Source organism: Arvicanthis niloticus, chromosome 6 (genome assembly GCF_011762505.2).
Source record: "Arvicanthis niloticus isolate mArvNil1 chromosome 6, mArvNil1.pat.X, whole genome shotgun sequence".
Taxonomy (NCBI): Eukaryota; Metazoa; Chordata; class Mammalia; order Rodentia; family Muridae; genus Arvicanthis; species Arvicanthis niloticus.
The window spans coordinates 15423905-15437134 of NC_047663.1; positions in this window are offsets into that span (position 1 = coordinate 15423905).

Sequence of the window (13230 nt, forward strand, 5' to 3'; positions counted from 1 at the left end):
AAAATAATGTGCTTGACACTAGGTTTTTGCATTAAGGTGGACACTTAATGCCTAGAGAGCTGTGAAGTGTGAGGCCTGCATGTGTTACAGGCATGACTGCAGAGTGAGGAAATAGAATATGGCTGATACCTAAAATACGTTACATTGTATAAGAATAAATTCTTAACAGGGACTTTCCTCAGAAGTCCAAAAAGCATGTTCTTGTTTCATGGCCCTGTGGGCCAAATTCTGTATGGCAGAATGGCTTTTCCTACGCGCCGGGTATAACGGAAGCACTGCATAGCCCTTGACTCCCTTAGCACAGGTTTAGTGATGTACCAAAATTTCTTAGGTGCCAATTCCTAGCTTATGCACATGTTTTGTCTGCATGTATATCAAGTGCATGTCTACAGAGGCCAGAGGAGGGTTGTTAGAGCCCCTGGAACATGTTGTTACTGCCAGATGGAGGTGCTCAGAATTAACTCTGGTCCTATTGTAAGAACAGCAAATATTCTCAACCACTGAGCTATCTCTCCAGCCTTGGTTTCTTGTAATTTTTTTTTTTTTTTTTTTTGAAAGATCTCTATGTAGTCCTGGCTGCCTTAGGGCTTAATATGCAGACCAAGATGGTCTCAAACTCAGATCATCCTACCTCTACCTCCCAAGTGCTAGGATTAAAGGTGTGCGCCACCAATCTGGCCTTTGTAAGCTTTTTTTTTTTTTTTTTAGCTTTATTTTTGTGTATGGGGTTCTGCCAAGATATATGTCTGTGTACCATATGCATGTGGTCCCTTGGAGGCTAGAAGAGGGGATGCCCTATTGACTGGAGTTAACAGTTATGAGCTGCTATGTAGGTGCTGGGAAGTGAACCCGGGTCCTCTTCAGGAACAAGTGTTTTAATTGCTGAGCTGTTTCTAGAAATTGGCTAAGTGTTCTTAGCCAATGAGCCATCTCTCCAACCCTGTACATCTTGTTAAATAAAAAGGATATTGCTTCCAGCACTTGGGAGGCCGAGACAGGTGGACTTAGGAGTTCTAGGTCACCCAGATTTATATGAGACTATCTCAAAACAAAACAAACATGCCAGGCTGGATATAGCTCAGTTGACTAGTATGGATAAAGCCTTGTGTTTGATTACCAGTACCGTGTAAACTAGGCATGGTGACTATCCTAGTGTGCTTTTCTGTGGCTGAGATAAAATACCAAAGGAATTTGGGGAGGGAAGCCAGGCCAGTAACCTGGAGACAAACCCTGAAGCAGATAGGAGAACCCTGTTTACTGGCTTGTTTCCTCTGCTTTGCTCAACGGCAACCTTCCTCCCACGACCACAGTAAGCTGGCCCACCTGTGACAATGAGCAACCAAGAAAATGTCCCACAGACATTTTCCCTCAGACATCCTCTGATGGAGGCAGTTGCTCAGTTGAGGTTTCCTCTTCCAAATTGTGTCAGGTTGACAACCAGGACTAACTGTGACAGTGGTTCTCTGTAACTCCACACTTGGGATTGGAGGTAGGGCCCATCCTCCATCATCTGGGTTTAAGTTTAAGGTCAGCTTCATCAGATGAGACTTTGTCTCAAATTTTTGACTTTTTCAATTTGGCTTTTCTTAAGGTTTTGTCTTTTCTCTTCTCCCTTCCCCTCCCCTCCCCTCCCCTCCCCTCCCCTCCCCTCCCCTCCCCTCCCCTCCCCTCCCCTCCCCTCCCCTCCCCTCCCCTCCCCTCCCCTCCCCTCCCCTCCCCTCCCCTTCTCTTCTTTTCTTTTCTTTCTTCAGTTCCCAGAACCAAGTAAATTAAAAACCAAAACTCTTAGCCCAGATAGTATTAGTTTCTTTCTATCCCGCAAGCTCTTGGGTTTTGTTTATATGAAGCCTGGGAACCCAGTGAGCAGGAGGACCCAAGAGGCCATTAGGGGCTATTACAACTGGCTGTTTGTCTCCCTCTGCCCTTGACTGAGCTCCCTAAATCCAGTGGATTGAGTTTTGGGAAGCTTTGGGTCATATCATTACTGGGGCCTTCTTTTGAAATTGAGTTGTTGACCTAATTTGTGATGAACAAAATCTGGCCAAATGATGTCATCTTTCTTCCCAATATGACTCCCTCCCCTCTGGAAGTGTTAGTGAAAAGTGTTCTAGAGGGGTTGAGGATTTAGCTCAGTGGTTGAACGCTTGCCTAGCAAGCACAAGGCTCTGGGTTTGGTCCTCAGCTCTGGGGGGGGGAAAAAAAAAAAAAAAAAAAAAAAAGGTGTGTACCACCATGCCTGGAAAAGTGTTCTAGAACATTAAGGATTTAATTGTTATTTTTTGTAACTTCAGTCATTAAAAATTAGAATGACAAAAAACACCCAACCTATCAAGTAGGGCGTTGAGGGGGCAGCAGTGAAGTTGAATTCCAAGTGTTTGTGTTATTAGCATAGTTTGAAAGTATCATTCTGATGTCTGCCAACCCCTAGTTCCTACCAAATACTTGGGATAATTTCCTAAGACTATGTGAATTGCATGCACCACGACTCCACGTCTGGTAGCTGCATCTGCCTAAGGTTATCCTGCAATAGAATACAACTCTAATGAAGAAAGTAAGGGTACCTATGGCTGTAAAACAAGTATCCCACCAGGTGTGGGACACTTGTGAGTGCTTGCTAGGCAGAGGCAGGCAGATTTCTGAGTTGGAGGTCAGCTTGGTCTACATGAGTTCTAGGCTAATTAGGGCTACCGCCTAAGTTTGGTAGATATTTCCAACTTTTCATTGGCAAAGACTTCCTTCTGTTCTCCCAGAGACCCCCATGCTGATGTATTTTGCCTGCAGCCTAAGTTTTTTTTTTTTTTTCCTGTTATTTATTGTCAAGCAGGCTGGCCTCAAACCTGGGATTCTCCTCTCTCAGCCTCCAAGTTCTGGGTTTATAGGTATGTGTCACTTTGGCAAGTCTCTTCTTGTCAATCACAGATAAAACAGCCCAGTGGTGGTGGCACACACCTCTAATCCCAACACTTGGGAGGCAGAGGCAGGATGATCTCTATGTTTGAGGCCAGCCTGGTCTGCAAAGAGAGTTCCAGAACAGCCAAGGCTACACTGAGAAACCCTGTCTCAGGGGTCAGGGAAGACCCACAAGGAACTTAGTGGTAAGGGATTTTCTTGGTGTTCTGTAGACCGAGTTTGACTCACTTGGAGCACACACTAAGCACTCCAGATTGTACACTGAATAGTATTGTATCCAAATGGTGAATGTTATTCAACCTCCTGTCCTCTACTCCTGAGTCCTATATCCCCACCCTGAAGTGCTGGGATTATTGGTGAGCCACCTATAATCCTGGCTCAGCACAGCTTCCTTAACTGAGTTATTTGAAACACTGTGGATTCCTTCCCCTGGCTCCGAATCACTGTAGGGATCACAGCAGGGGCCAAGGAAACCAGGTCAACTTTGGTTTAATGCCTTGTAGTAACATGACCAACAGGAATTTACCGAAACCAGAGTAGTGGTCACCAGAGGTTACTCACAAACTGACCCTGAATGGTTGACTGTCCCAGGTGAGTTCAATGTCTTCCTGAATCATTGTTCAATCCTGTTTCAACACTACTGGACTGAATGATTGGAGTATTTCTTTATCTTGCTGGCCCTTAGAACCATTGCTTGAGATACACAACTTCCATTTGGTGGTGATTTGTCTGGAAGCGTCCTGGACCCCATCTCTTCTCTTTGCTTGCTGGCACACAATCCCGTTCATTGCTATCCAGCACTCCTACCAGAGACCCCAAACCACAAGCCAAAATCAACCCCTTAGAATTAATCTCGTTTTGATAGTGACAGCTGACATTCATTCCAAAAGCTTGATGAAACACTAAAACTTGGAGCTGCTTCTGTTTCCCCAGAAGAGGGGTTGTAGGGGTTGGCTTCAGGCTTCGTTTCCCTTCAGGTTCCAGTGGGTGGGAAGGTCTATGGGGAGAGGATCTGGTTCCTCATCCACCTGCCAGACAGTCGGGTCCCTTGGAAGTAGCTGCACCGCTCTTCAGACATTTTACCCAATGGGCTAGAGAGATGGCTCAGCTCACTGGCTGCTCTTTCAGAGGTCCTGAGTTCAATTCCCAGCAACTACATGGTGGCCCACAACCATCTATAATGGAATCTGATGTCCTCTTCTGGCTGGCATGCAGGTGTACATCAGCTAGAGTACTCATATATGTAAAGTAAATACATTAAAAAAAAATTTACTCAAGTGCTACTATGGAGTGGAAAAGATTCCTTCCTAACCATGTAGAACTGCAGAGCCAGCCTGGATCAGGAGCTGTCTCTCTCCTGAGCAAGTACCTGCTTTTCTAGGGCTGTTCTTTGTCCTGGAGGTAACAACTGCCCCTTACCCATCTATTGTTTTTGCTGTGTAATCTGTGTAATCTGGGAGAATTTGTTAGCTAAGGTCACAGCTGGCTCCCAGGTATCTCTTAGTCTCGAGACCCCAACAACACCCTGGTACAGTTTTGCTTGGCAGACTCAAATTTGCTGGGGCTCAATGCTTGCGAACCTACTGGGAATTTTATAGGCAGACACGGAGAGAACAGACTTCTGGAGATACTCAGAGATCCATCCACCTGCTTCTGTCTCTAGAAGAGGCATGAATTTGGAAGTTCCACCATGTACTCAGAGATCCATCCACCTGCTTCTGTCTCTAGAAGAGGCATGAATTTGGAAGTTCAATTCTTGACTACAGAGCAAGTTTGAAGCCAGCTGGGGCTTTGTGATTCTCTGTCTCCTCCCACCAAAACCCTCACAAAACAAACAAACAAACAAACACCAAATCAACAAAACAAAAGTCTTTAGAGTGTGTTCTGCACTTCCCACATTGACAATCTAGCCTGTCCCTTTCAGGTAAAAATGGGGAAACAATCCCCTTTACTTGGGTAAAGAAATTACTCATTGTCCACTTCCTGGAGCTAATGTGGAAAGAGCTAGCAGGTTTCTAACTTCAGCTGTTCAGGAAATACTTTAAATAATTTCCTGGTGCTGCAGAGGCTAGGAGGAAGGCCAGCTAACTGGAAAGGAGTGTGTATGCTCTCTGTCTTTGTCTGTCTGTCTGTCTCTGCCGTGGCCTAGCTCCCTGTCTGTCTCTCTGTCTATCTTCTGGCTCTGCCTCTGTCTGGCCTCAAGTGCAATTGAGAAGGTCCCTTCATTGTTCACAGACACACTCTTCATAGTCATCCTTTTTATGTGGGATTTGTTTGTTTTGAGGTAGGGTTTCTCATTGTAGTCTTAGCTGGCCTTGAACTCAAGAGATCCACCTGCTTCTGCCTCTTGAGTACTGGGATTAAAGGCGTTCACCACCTCCACCTGGAGGGATAGTTATTTTTAAGAGTGTGACTGTGGACTTCCATTGTATTCTGGGCTTCCTAAGGAACCTCACAAATCTGAGTTAATGAAGTCTGGTAAGTCCTCCTTGACGCTATTGAAAGGCAGCCAGCTCTGAGATAGACTGGCTCTCCTGCACAACAATTAGTAGCCAGATGGGAAGCCAGAGGCTCAAAGCAACTGCGAGGAAAGAATGGAATTAGGCAATGTGTAATTACTTGCCTCCCTCCTTTGCTTCAGCCTGCAGCAGCTCTCACATGACTGGCATTTCTAACTGGGTCATTGAAACTTTAGAGCAAGCTTTCAGGCAATGGCTTAAGGAAAAACAAAAATAAAAAAATAAAAACAAATCTAAGATTCTAGTCTATTTAGATTGTTGGTTATAAGGGCAGATTTTGAGATTCCCTTTCCCTCAGGGGGCATATCACACTGTGGAGACATTTTTGGTTGTCATATGTGAGACAGGGCCCTTTTACTGTCAATAAATATCCATGATGCACAAGATAGCCCTCAGTAAAGAGCCATCCAGTCTGGGAGTGTCAGCAGCTTGGAGGTTACCAACCCCATGTTACTGTTGTTCGCTGATGAGTGTAAACCCTCCCGCTGTAACCCGGTCTTGCCAGGACATCACAGTAATCCTCCATAGCATCCCAGATCCCAGATGCTGAGGCATGGGTCCCCACACGTGGCTGAGACCCTGGCTTAAAGATTCAAGGGATAGCTGCTTTCCTGACCCTCCAGGTACCTCAGGCTAAGCCAGAGTCAGCCACTAGGGAACACTCAAGGATTTATTTGCTTATTTACTTACACATTTTATCTGTTTTAGGGCAGGGTCTCATAGACCAGGCTGGCTGTGCATTCTCAGTCTAAGGAAAGGTTTAAAAGCCTGAAAGCTCCCTTGCAACTAGAAAGATTACCACAGGGGGGCAGTAGAGTTTAGGGTATCAGAGCCTGGTTCTTGAATTCCGTTTGAGTTGCCATCCAGGCTGAACACCTCCCGACTGCTGTGTGGCCTTCAGAAAATTGTTTAACTGCTCTGTGCATCACAGCTCCACAAGATAGAGATAAAACTAGTATCTACTTCCTAATGAAATTATAAGTGATACCAGCTCTCAATTAGTGTTAGGGTTAAAAATTAAAAGCAAGTAGGGATTAATTCCCTACATAGCTGAGGATAACACTGGATTCCTGACCTTCGTGTCTCCACCTCCAAAGTACTGGAATTACAGTGTAGATGCTGAGTTAGCTCCTCTTGCCCCTCCCTCCCTTCCTTCATCCTTCCCTTGTCTCTCCCAACAAATCCACATCTATTAGATTAACTGCACTGCAGTGCCATATCACATGGGGTCTGAGTTCAGTGGCCTTTGGAGGTTTCTCAGGAATTTGGCCCAGTGCGTGCATGCCACTGTTCCCGTTGGCCCAAGTTGCCTTCCTCCAGATTGTAAGCTGGCCGTGAACTCACAGAGATCCTCCTGTCTCTGGATGCTGGAATTCAAGGTGTATGCCACTAGTCTCGGCAAATAAATGAAACATATTTATTTAATGCACTTTAAGTGTTGAGGGTTTACCTGCATGTATGTATGTGGGTATGTACGTATAACTGTGCCTTGTGTTTGCAGAGGCCAGAAGAGGGCACTGGATCCCTCTTGAACTGAATTCACAGATGCTTGTGAGCCACCATGTGTGTGCTGGCTTTGCTCAGTTTGCCACCAGGAGTCACTGTGGAGTTTCTTTTTAATTATTTATGTTAAAAGATATGTATCTGTTTGTGTGTAAGTGCGTACATGAGTGTGCAGGGACCTGAGGAGGCCAGAGGCACCAGATCAGAGTTACAGTGCCCCATGTGGCGGTTGGGGACCTAACTCAGGTTCTCTGGAAGAACACTAAGCACCTGGATGAAGGCATCTCTCCAACTGCTTTTTTTTTTCTTCTTCTTCATATATGTTAGTACATCTCTTCTCTGATGACATGAATATCTTCAATTTTTAAGGAGCCATGTGCTTTCTGTGGTTCGGGACCTACTTACAGCCTGCAGAAGTAGCCCTGCACCACGATTTCCAGACACATTTGCCTTTTCTAAGTCCTGTTCCCAGCAGGCTGTCACGGGTGCAAAGAAGGCAGAAAGAGATGCTTATCTTTTCCATACAATTTAAAATATTAATTTATGCAATTTATGTGTGTATGTACATGTGCATGTATGTTTGTATTCTGGCTAGGCGTAGCTTTAATTCTAGCACTCGGAAGGCAGAATCAGGCATATCTCTATGAATTTGGGGTCAGCCTGATCTACATAATGAGATCCTGTCTAAAAAACTATCTTTTCAAAATTTGATGTATGTGCCCCACGTGCGTGTCTCATGCCTATGGGTGCCAGGAGAGGGCATTAGAGTCCATGGAACTGGTGTTACAGAGGTTGAGAACCATCACGCAGATGCTAGGAACTGAGCCTGGGTCCTCTCCCAGGGCAGCTAGCATGTCCAACCTCTGAGCCATCTCTTCAGCCCTATTTATCTAGTTATTTTGAAACAGGGTCTTATCTATTTATTTTGAGACAGCATCTTACTATGGCTTGTTAGATCAGGCCGGTCTTGAACCAACAGAGATCCACCTGCCTCTGCCTCTAGAGTGCAGAGACTAAAGGTGTGCCCCACCCACACACACCTGGCTTGATACACTTTTTTGGATCAGGACCATTGGGTATGTGTTGGGAGCCTGAAGGCTAAGTGGAAGGAATTAGACTTAACCCTGTTTAATGTAGTTGAGGAGCACTGGCTGGTTCATCCAGAGAAGCAGGATTGAGTGCAGGTGGGGAGGGGCCTGTCTACTTGATTCTTACTTTGTTTTGGTTTTCCCAGATAGGGTAGTTACGGCTGGTCTCAGACTCCAGAGGATGACCTTGAACTCCTGGCTTTCCTGCCCACACATTTTGGGCTACCGCAGCCAGCTTGTACTCCCACTGTGTGAAGGGAGGTAGGAGGGACACAGTGAGTAGTGACCTCTATTCCTGGTAGCTCTGTGCCATCAGAGGGAACCTGTACTCTCTCAGTGTCAGCAGGGATTTCTATGGCCAGAGAGCTGCAAGTGACAGCCAGCATTGTAACACTGAGCATAAACCGAGCCCTTCCTGTTTCGGATGCCGCTCTTCACAGGCCTTTCTCACAACTTCTGGGCAAACATTAAGCAGCATTATACGTCAAAAGGTCCCTTTTCTGGTGAGAAAACCAAGAGAGGAGACAGGGGGATGGCTTAGTGGGCAAAGCGCTCCCTTTGAGCACCTGGGTTTGGATCCCTAAAACCCATGTAAAAATTGGGAATGGGGCTGAGGGGAGGCAGAGGGCAGCCTGGTCTATAGCGTGAGTTCCAGGACAGCCAGGGCTACACAGAGAAAACAGACAAACAAACAAACAGCACTAGCAGCTGAATCACAAGAACCTAGGTTGAGACTCCAGCATTCATGTAACAAACTTGAGTGTCTGCAAATTCCTGTGACTCCAGTTCTGAGGGATCTTCCTCTGGCCTCTGGGTGTGCACAGGTACAACACTTGTACCTACACACACACACACACACACACACACACACACACACACACACCACTATGAAGCTAGATTATTTGCTGGAACATAGCCAGCTTATTGGACATTTTCAGACACCCAGGAAAATGGCATCCCAGACCTTATCCGTAAGGGGTTCCTGCTTTTTGACTTTTGATAAAGAATAATTACATCCACAGAAACAGCACCCACCCAACCCCCAAATACTCAACAGAACCCAGGGGGGGCAAGTTGGCTTCATCAGGCCAAAGGGTAGTGGCATTGGTTATTGTAGATCTGGTGATAGCAAAAGGAGAGAGTGGTGGGGAGCCTAAGGCCACTGAAGGGTCCGAAGGCTGGAGCCCAGGTCTGCCTCCCAAAGTCAACCTGGCTTGCTTCTGTCTGCTCCTGATTTACTGAAGGGCCAGTGCTGGTTTTAGGGTACAGTCTGACAGGCTTCCTTTTAGAATAGAGTCTTCAGTGTGAATGAAGCTGGGAAGGAAAATAGTGTTCACCCCAAACCATGCCACTCTCTGCTGTATAAACCCCCTTCATTAACCATGAGCACCCAGAAAGCAGGGGCAAGAAGAAACAGAGTCAGAGAAATTAACAAAATCTCCTGCCTGGCAGTGGTGGCAGACACCTTTAATCCTAGCACTTGGGAGGCAGAGGCAGGTGGATTTCTGAGTTCAAGGCCAGCCTGGTCTACAGAGTGAGTTCCAGGACAGCCAGGGCTATACAGAGAAACCCTGTCTCGAAAAACAAAACAAAACAAAACAAAACAAAACTCCTATAACCACACAAGATTGGCAAGGTAAACTATCCACACCCCCACCGCATTCTGTCAGGTATGGCACCGACTGCTGGTGTGTGAAGCTTGGGAGGAAAGGTCTTTCTTCTGTGTTTCTTCTTAAACATTTTCAGAGCCAATAGAAGACATAGGACTGGTTCCCAAGTGACGAGTAGGAATGACTGACATGCCTGAGAGCTTTCTGATTCATCGCTGGGCCTTGTGCGCAGTCACTTGAACAGATTTTTCATGGCCCTCTAAAGAAGGAATATACCCTGTTCTGTTAGGGAAAAGGGCTCAGAGACATTTAGATAGCTACCCAAGACTGCACAGCAATGCTGCCCGGCCACACCAAACGAGGTGCTCTGGATAGACAAGAGTGGATGGGCTGTGTGTCGCCCCAGCTTCATGCTGAAATGAGTCACCGGCAAGTCCAAGAACTAGACCCTCTGGACAGTGACACAGGAAGCTGTTTTGTACATTAGGCAGAGCTGGGTCCAGATAATGTCAGTGTACACAGAAAAGCGAGTTCTTTTCCAATTGCCTTCCCTCTGCAAAACCCTTGGGAGCCAGCCAGGCCTGGTGACCTATGGAAGAGGTGACGCCGTGCCCTGCTGTCCCAGCTACATGGCTCGGCCAAGTCAACTGGGCCTTTTCCAGCTAAGACACCCGTTTGTTTTTACCCAGCAATGTGAACCAGATGTGGGGGCACCTCGCTCTGCAGGAGGGCCCCTGCCCAAACCTCAGCACTGGCTAGAGGCTCATGGAAGGCAGCCATGGCCAGCCAGCCTCTCCTGGCCTTCTGCCTGCCTCTCCCTCAAAACTGGTCCTCACTGGCATCCCTGCATCTCCCCTTTCCCCAATGTGACAGGAAGCTGGAAAGAATACTGGACAAACGTCCAAACTCCATATGTTTTGGGTGGTCTGTCTAGGAATTTTTGGGATGCTAGCTTGCTCCATGTATCATGTCCTTTCCACGCATGATACGGGGAAGGGGGGGGGCACAATAAATGAAGACTTGAAAGCCGACTGAGGGCTATGTATTCTTCATCTGTGGCATCACCTCACCCCAAGCTCTCAGACTGGAGACTTAAGTCCGAGAAGCCTCATGGATTCCATGGGCTACAGCCCTGTAACTCCTACTGTTTACTTCAGCAATTGAATTCTTCCCGTCTTGGCCAGTGGAAACCTGGTCAAGCTGGTTGCTAGGCCTATTTTGCCGTGATCCGTCATTCCTGGAACTTTCTAACACAAACTGTTCCAGGCTCCCCTGTCTTTTTTTTTTTTTTTTTTTTTTTTTTTTTTCTTGTCCTGGCCATGGAAGCAACCAGTTCTCTCCAAAGACCCTGGTTCTGTTTGGTGAACATGGTGTTTGGAAGTCAAGTTCTGGTCCCTGCATGTGGTCACGGCTGCCAGGATGAACTGCTTCCTGTCCTTAGCAGCCCAGGTTACAGCCTACAGATGTGTGCACATATGTGTTTATGTGCACTGGGTGTTATGGATCACACTAGTAATTCCAGGAGGCTGAGGCAGGAGGATTGCCATGAGTTTGATATCAGCCTGGTCTACACAGAGAATCCCAGGTTTGCAGGGCTACATATAGAAAGAGACATTTAATTTTTTTTTTTTTTTTAACAGAGAGCCAGGCATTCTGGCACTAACCTACTAACCTATCATCTCAATATTTGAGAGGCAGAGGCAAAATCTGTGAATTCAAGGCCAGCCTGGTCTATCTACAGATGAGGCTATATAGTGAGACCCTGCTTGGAGAAGTGGTTCAGTGGTTAAGAGCACTGATAGTTCCATTCCCAGCATCCAGATGGTAGCTAACCACTATCTGTAACTCCAGTACCAGGAGACCTGATGCCCTCTTCTGACCACCTTGGGCATCAGGCACACAGATGTACAAGATGTACAAGATGTACAGATGGTACACAGATGTACAAGCAGAACCCAGACCTGGCAGTCCTCTGCTGTATATGTGTTGGGGGCCTCAGATCAGCCGGTGTATGCTGTCTGGTTGGTGGTCCAGTGTTTGAGAGATCTCAGGGGTTCAGGTTAATTGAGACTGTTGGTCATCCTACAGGGTCACCCTCCTCCTCAGCTTCTTCCAGCTTTTCCCTAATTCAACCACAGGGGTCAGCAGCTTCTGTTGGGTACAAATATCTGCCTCTGACTCAGCCGGTTATTGGGTCTTCCAGAGTGTGGCCGTGCTAGGTCCCTTTTTGTGAGTGCTCCATAGCCTTAGTAATAGTGTCAGGCCTTGGGGCCTCCCTTTGAGCTGGATCCCACTTTGGGCCTGTTGTTAGACCTTCTTTTACCTCAGGTTCCTCTCCATTTCCATACCTGTAGTTCTTTCAGACAGGAACAATTATGGGTCAGAGTTTTTAACTATGGGATGGCAACCCCCTCCCTCATTTGATGCCCCGTCTTCCTGCTGGAGGTAGGCTCTATAAGTTCCTTCTTCCTACTGTCAGGCATTTCATCTAAGGTCCCTCCCTTTGAGTCCTGAGAGTCTCTCACCTCCCAGGTCTCTGGTACATTCTGGAGGGTCCCCCAACCTCCTACCTCCCAAGGTTGCCTGTTTCCATTCTTTCTGCTGGCCCTCAGGGCTTCAGTTCTTTTTCCTCACCCAATACCATATCAGGTCCCCCCCCCCATCCACTTTCCCTCCCAGGTCCATCCCTCCCTCCCCACTTGTGATTGCTATCTTCTCCCTCCCAAGTGGTACTGAGGTGTCCTCACTTGGGCCCTTCAGCTTGTTGACCTTTTTGAGTTCTATGGACTTTATCTTGGTTTTTTTTTTTTTTTTTTTTTTTTTTTTTTTTGCTAATATCCACTTATTAGTGAGAACATATCATGCATGTCCTTTTGCACTCAGGATGATATTTTCTAGTTCCATTCATTTGCCTGCAAAACTCAGGATGTCCTTGTTCTTAATAGCTGAGTAGTATTCCATTGTGTAAATGAACCACATTTTCTGTATCTATTCTTCTGTCATGGGACATCTGGGTTATTTCGAGCTCCTGGCTATCACAAATAAGACCACTATGCACATAGTGGTATACATGCCCCTGTAGCATGGTGGGGGCATCTTTTGGGTATATTCCTAAGAGTGGTATTGCTGGCTTGAGGGTCTCTGTGGCTGGAACGCAGAGAGGTCAAAGACAGCAGGCTTCGATAACCCCAAGAAAGTTCGTGGGTTTCCAAAATGGCTTTAATTGGCATGATGGATGATGGTTGAATCTGGATGTGCACCCTGGTGAAACTCAGGGCAGACCTGAGTTAAATAGGGAGGGAAAGGAGTGGGGGAGGATCTAGGGAAGAATGTTTAATTGGCTACAACCTCTGGCCTTCAGGTATCTCATTAGTATGTAACTCTCTTGAGGCTGAGGCCTGTAGTCATGCCGCTACCTGTGCCCTTTGGGAGAGGCTGCATTCTACATGATTGAACAGCACAGGTTAATGAAGTTCCATGCCATGTGTTAGGAGCCTGGATTCTGGGAGTGCGGTGGAATGAGTGCCCGTCCCTTGCAGGATGTCTGGGCTACTTCCAGCCAGTGCTTCTACCAAAAACCAAGACCCCTTTCATGGCCCT